Below are 7,027 nucleotides of genomic sequence, written 5' to 3'. Positions count from 1 at the left end.
TTCAAAGGCAGTCTGGAAACGGCCTCGCAAAGGGGCATTCGCTATAAGCTAGTGCTCCGTGAAGCTTTTTGCTGCTCGGGATTGCGAGGGAGCCACCTCAAGCACCTAGCAGTGCGACGAGCAGCTCCCAACGCACCTGAAGCACGGCACGGACAGCGTGTACGGCTTCTCRGCAAGGCCTTTTAGGAGCGTTTTCCTCTCCAAACCCAAAGGAAGGGTCTCGCTCCCCATGGCTTACACAAGGCCGGCAGCTCATGGGCAACAATGGCAGAAATCTGTCAGAAACCTTGTTTTACTCGGGCCTGGGGATCAAAAGGAAAGCCGCACAGAGAGCAGGTCAGTCCCGGTCAACACACACAGCACTGGCAGCTAAAGCTGAGATCCTTGGTTTGCACTGAGATTCTTCAGTTTTGCAGCCGCCCCGTGTGGACGAAGGGCGGGAGGAGGAGAGAGAATCAGAGAGCATGAGATCTGCTAACACCCAAACTGTCAGCAGCAGCTCTTTGCAGACACGACTCCCGCGGACACAGAGCCCAGCACTAACATTGCGGACTCCACTGTAACCCCAGCGGGTTGCAGTGGGTTACTTTGTCCTGCTGAATGGGGTTTTCTACAATAATGTGTGTTTTAATGGCACAGCTTTTTTTTGCTTTTTTCCTGATGTTAGAGACTGCCCCCAAGAAAAGATGGTACCAGGAGTTCGGTTGCAAATAACTCTTAATTTAATAGAATTTACGAATTAATTTCATCCTTAAATTAATAGAATTCAATTGCAATTCTGGACCTTTATTAACAAACCAGCAAAGTTATGTTGGATAAAATCGCACCTTAAGGGAAGATGCAAACACCTCATTCGCAGCAACCAGCACCAAGTGAGCTGGAGTACCTGGTGTTGGTTCATCTGCTGCTGCTGGCGTTAACAGGCAGCTTGCTGGGGTAACAGATACCAGAGCACTTCACATCTTCACTGCTTCCCTGTTTTTAAGATGGTTGTACTGGTTTGTTTTAACCTTTTCCCCATGATGGAGGCTACCACAGCCTCAATCAGCACTTCCATGTCCCTGGCCCTTGTGCCCGCCCAGCAGGTGAAGCTCTCTGTGGAGTTTTATAAAATACAGTGTTTTTTTCCCCAGTGTTCCCTAACACCGACCAGCTGCTCATGCTCTTGCCTGGCAGAGTCCCAGTGGCTCTTGCGCAGCAGGTTCAAACTTACATTAGCAGCCTCTGCATTTAATCCCGTTTGAGTCCACTAAGCCCTTTCCAGAGCACAAGAATGCAGGGCTGCACAGCGCGAATCTCTCCGTGTGAGCGAGGGTGGGTGTTTGAGCAGGTGCCCTCGGAAACCCGCGCGCAGGGGAGGCCGAAGCGCTGGGTTTATGTTAGCGAGCAAGGTTCCCTGCACAGCTCTCGCCTTCCTGCGGCAGCTTCCCTCACCAAAGCCACATCCAGGTCCTCATTTCACTAGTACTTGTTCAGACTGCAGCCAAGTTACTCTTTTTCACTGAGATGTCCTATCTAATTTTTTTTTTTTATGTTTGTCCTACCTAATCGCACCCCTTCCCAGCTATAGGGAACCCCCCATTACAACCACCCTCTTTGCAATGGCCCTTTGCACATTTCTCTCTTGCAGCTCCCCTCTGAGGCTTCTCTGATGGGCTCGCTGACACGACCCAGGCATCCCGTCCCGGGCTGTGGGTTTCAAGCCCCTCTCATCACCGCAGGTTTGGACTGGGTTTCCCTTGCGGCACCCAGCCTGAAAGCAGACGAGGGAGCCCTCAGGCTGCGCAGGAGGGTCGTTTTGACCTCCGTCCTCCCGGCACTTCTGCCAGTGGTTTGCGAATTCTGGCTTCTTGCCTGGGGAGGCTGAAGGCAGCGAGAGCTGCGGGGCCCGGGGTGTCGATGCTGCACGCGCAGTGAGGTTTGGAGCGGAGCTGCCCGGCTGCAAAYGCGGCGTCTCTAGGGGCACCCGGCCCTGCTTGGGAGCCTGGCCAGAGCCTGCAAGGGAGCTCGGGTCCTGCTGCCTCCACAGAGGCGCTGCAGAGTGKGGCTGGGGGAAAGCACAGCCTCTTTCTTTGGATTCCAGAGGCTGCTTTGGTTAAAAACCGCATCAGAAAGGGAAGCAGTCACGGAGTGGTTAAGGTTGGAAGGGACCTCTAGAGATCACCTAGGCCAACCCCCCTGCCCTAGCAGGGACACCCAGAGCACGGGGCACAGGGTGGCATCCRGGTGGGTTTTGAGGACCTCCAGAGACGGAGACTCCACAGCCTCCCTGGGCAGCCTGTGCCMGGGCTCTGGCACCCTCACAGTGAGGAAGTTCTTCCCAGGCAGAGGGAACTGCCTGGGTTTCAACCTGTGCCCACTGCCCCTTGTCCTGTCACTGGCCACCACTGAGAAGAGCTTGGCCCCATCCTCCCTACGTTCTCCCCTCAGGTATCTGCACATATTGATCAGATCCCCTCTCAGTCTTCTCGAGGCTAAACAGACACAAACATGTGTCGCAAAGACTGTGCTGCCCATGGACATTGMGGTTGGGCTCACCTGGGAAAACTGCTCTCAAGGGACACTCACTTGTTTTTTAAATTGTGGAACTTCCCTACTACTTCCCAAACAATTTTGTGTGTGTGTTGCCAGCCAGGTTTACAGAAGAAAGCCCCAATTCTTCCAGTGATCCAGTGCAGAGGCACAAATGCTGCCGCCAGCCCCTGCTGCTGCAGGGAACGGGTGACACGGGTGGAGAGGCGTGTGGTTGCTCCCCGTCTGGTTTTCCTGTTTGGCTCAGGTGTAAGTCGGGGCACAATGTGGGAGCAAAGCAATGTTAGTGCAAGTGTGAATGCGTGTGTAAGGGGGCAAGCTTAGCTCCAAGGAGCACAGCAAGAAAAGGGTACTCCCCCAACCAAGCCAAGAGATTCAATGGAAGTATTATTTTAGTTTTTTAGTGGGAATTTTCTTCCTCAAAGCGAGTGCAGGTTCACTGCCCGCAAGTCTGCCAGCTGCCGGATGGGGCCCTTTAGCCCGGCCGTCGGCCACCTGTCCGGAAGCTGCTCCGGTGGAGCCGGAGCTCAGAGCCTGACTGCTGTCCTGGCTGCTGACACCCCGCGTGGCGGGGCCGATGGGTGCTCAAGGCAGAWGCAAGGTTCAAGTTCCGCCGAGCCGCGCACACCCGTGAAGCGCACACACCCCCACGGCCCCGGGATTAACCGGGCGGTTACTGCCAGCCCGGCTCGGCAGCTGCGGCTCTCGCCGTGTTTTCCTTGCGGGTGTGCGCGRTTCTGGCCTGATAGCACAAGGCCCGAGTTCCCTGCGATCAAMGAAAGAGCGGGCGCCTCGCGGCAGGCGTGAGAACATCCCCTCCCGCTCCGAGAGCGCCCGGCCTTCGCTTGTGGAGGAGCTTGAGGCGCCTCCGAGACGCCAGCAGCTGCCCACCCCATGGGCCCTCAGCACCTCTGCAAAGGTACCGGCTTCAGCCCAACCCAAGCAGCGATTTGCAGCAGTTTTGCTGCTGCCTTTGGGCGGCGGGTGCTCACAGCAGCCCGGGCAGAGYGCGCTGCAAAAAGGCAGGCTAGAGACCAAGACCATGCTGCATTTCAGATGACTTGCAGAATATCCTGAGCACRTACAAGGGTGGCAGTTAAGCCGGGTTAATGCTTTACAGCTTTATCTCAGATTACGTTGGCATTCCGCTCTCGTGTGTGGAGGAGAAGCCTGTGCCTGTTAAAACGCTCACTGCATTCCAGTGATGTGAGTCCCTCTCGCCCTTCGGTTCCCTCGGAGAGCGGAAGGTGTCACTGTGGCTTGGGCAGCAAGCAGCGAGATTCTCCCTTCAGCCTGGGAAACAGGCACTGAACTAACGGTGRCGGGAGCTGCAGCAGGCGGCAGGACCTGCTTGTGGCTGTCACCTGAACCGCAGCCTGTTTCTGGAGCTGACAGTCCACCAGAAGGCTGTTGCTCCCTTAGCAGGGAAAGCTTCACAGCTTGAGCTTGTAAAGCGCACAACTGAATTCCCATTCCGTATGGGAGGAATTATTTGCCAAAAGGGGGAACTTCAGCACCTTTGCTAGGTGCCAGTAAGAGGCCGCACCAAGGGGCTCTGCATCGTAAGGCTGGGCAGCTTTGGGTCTGTTGTAGACAAAACTCGCCTGTTTCTTTGCGACAGCCCAAAGCATTAGCAGGGTAGAGGGGAAAATTCGTCACCTAATTGCCCTCGACGAGGAGGGCGGGTTGCAGGGAGGCTCCCTCTGTGCCCCGCGGCCAGAGGAGATGCCCCGCGTCCTGGCCGCAGCCAGGGCTATTCCCTGMGGAGAAGGGGGCGCTTGGCAGACGCCAGCGAAACCGGGACACCAGGGGCCTCCTGCCACGCGCTCGGGTGTCCCGAGGGTGCAACCTGCAGGAGCCACCCAACGGCAGAAGCACCAACTAAACGCAACGGGGAGCAACACAAGCCCACAGGTTTGTGCTAGGAATTCCCCACCCACGCGACGTGCTATAGGGAATAAACACAACGAAGCCCGAGACAAGAGGATTTTCTTTCCCAGTTTTATTTTCACAATGCTTGCTTCAATGAAAGATTGAAACCATCAAACTAAAACACATATTATATACTAAGAGCATTTACAGTATTTACAGAATATACATATCTTGCTCAACAGGCAGGTACAGCAACTTGGAACGAAAGTGCAAGTGAAGAGCAGCCCTGGTTGTAAAAGTTCAACTTTCCTGTTGCTCCTGTTGTCCGTATGAGCTAGACAAGTAGCGAGTGGCAAATCCATTTCATAGCAAGCAAGAGCAGTTGTCACCTCGCAGTGAGTAAACCGTAAACCCTGCCTTTATTTACACCTAAACCTAGCTCAGCAGGAACCTGTTGCTCTTTCAAGGCAAAAAAAAAAAAAAAAAGAAAAAAAAAAAGCTTAATGGCTTCAAAAGTGATTTTTTTAATGAATTTCTAACTTTGACCGACAGAACCTTTCATTTCTCCCGTTTACTGTGCAAACAGATAGCAATTAAACCCAAATGCTCCATTGTATTAAATGCTAAAATATATTTTCTCCTCCTTATTATACATGCTATAAAATTACACTAAAAAGTTCAAGTTTTAGAAGTAACAATTACCTATTTATATTATATATAATTTTTTTTTACACGCAGGATAAAGGTGCGCCCAGCTTCATTTTGGTTGGTTTGTTTAAGTGTTAAGTGCCTAGGGAAGCCCTGCACGCAACCAGAACCTTTTCTCCTTTTTTTTCTCCCCATATTTAGCGTGATGCCCACACTCCCCGTTCCCCTTCCCGCTGTTTGCAGYATCGCTGCCCCTCCTGGCCGCGCTGCCCCGCGCGCGCAGGGGCCAAAGGCGAGTCCCCGCCAGTTGAGGGGTGACTCGGAGGCCGAGCGGCCTCTGCCCTGTTCCAAGGCTGTCCTTCCTCACGGTGCTCCCTCCGTACACAGGCCGCACACAGGGGAGCTGCCCCAAGCGCAGAACAGCGYGAGCTGCGGCCTCCGAGCCTCGCGGCGCGGGAACAAAGCCAGCCCTCGTGTCSCAGGCCCAGCTCGTCGCCTGCACTAGGGATTTTCGCCATGTTCTTCCCTCCCTTCATGTAGCACCAACCGTTAAGACTTTCACCTTTAACATATATATATATAAGCATTATTTTTTATATATATCTATATATACACACACACCCCTTCCCCACACAAACATATGCAACGTGGATATGGTCATTGTAAGGAAACTTACAGTAGGCTGGAGAAATTAAATTGTTACCACTTTACAGCGCACCAAAATAAAACCGGGACATTTGTGCTTCTTGTTCATAAAAGGAATTTTCATGATCTCAAAAGAAAAGCTTATRTTTTAATTTGCATTAAGGTATGTCACATGATGAAAATAAGTTAGAAAACAGCTCTGTTGGAGAACTAAAGAACATCAATTTTCCTCTCATTTGTTCCACGAAGCCTACAGAATAGCTGCTTCCCCTACGGACTCCTTATTCCCGCTCGCACAGAGCTGCGTCGGCTTGCTTGAGGCTCCCGCATTGTTTAATAAACGGCGACGCTCCGAAGAGCAGGACAGCCCCTGCTGCACAGTGCACACTCCTCACGTCAACATCTGCCCCCTTCAGTGGGTAACAGGTTAATAGAACAGCACTTAACCCTCACTTTTACCCCAGCCCTTCAAAGTGCTTTGAAAAACACCCCCTTTTCTGCACGCTGGGGAAGAGGCAGGAGGACCCCGGCTTGAAGCGGGGCCTCCACAGAAACCAGGAACCCCAACGGAGTTCCCTGGGTGGGAGAGGTGTCTGGTGACCCCCGTCTTGTCGGGTGATCTTCACTCGTGGACACGCTTGCTCAACACTCAGAACATGCAGCAGAAAAGAGCAGCTCCGCTGCCCAGGCAGCGCAGGTGTGAGGGCACGGCTCCCTTGGAAGCGCGAAACCGTTTCCTAAGCAAAGCCATTTAATTAAAAAGCGAGCTGAGTTTAAACCTGCCTCGTAAATGAGTAAATATTCTAAGTCAGGTTCTGCCTAGCTGTAAGTACTGCTTTGAGCAGGCMAAAAAATATATTTTCTGTCAAATAATATGGCATACCTCAGTGGGCACCTTAAACAAGCATTGCTAGGAGAGAACTCATGGAAACCAAACCTGAATCGAGGAAGTTTCATTAAAAGTGGTTCTATAAATATCTCCGTGACAGTACAGTCTCACTGTTYCCACAGGTTAGGAATTCTCATCCTGGACAATTTAAAACAAACGGTGGTTTTGCTTTCTCGCCTGTTTTAAAATGAAGCCTGTCAAGCTGGGCGCTGAAGGACGACCGGTGCCCTTCGCTGTGTTTCCTGGAGCACTCGGAAAACGTGCGGTTATTGTGCAGGCCTTCCGGCTGCGCGAGGAGCGCCAGAGCTGCCGAGCTCCTCCAGAGGGGAGTCCCGGCTGTCGCGCTGACGGCGAGAAGGAAGCGCCGAGTCCCGCGGGCGGCTCCTCGCGCCCTCGCCGCCGCGCGGTCCCCACGCCCCCACCCGCTGCTCCCCACCGGCG

The sequence above is a fragment of the Nothoprocta perdicaria genome, unplaced genomic scaffold, assembly GCF_003342845.1.
Source record: "Nothoprocta perdicaria isolate Ctin4 unplaced genomic scaffold, notPer1 scaffold_376, whole genome shotgun sequence".
In the NCBI taxonomy this organism is placed as follows: Eukaryota; Metazoa; Chordata; class Aves; order Tinamiformes; family Tinamidae; genus Nothoprocta; species Nothoprocta perdicaria.
This window is presented reverse-complemented; position numbering follows the sequence as displayed.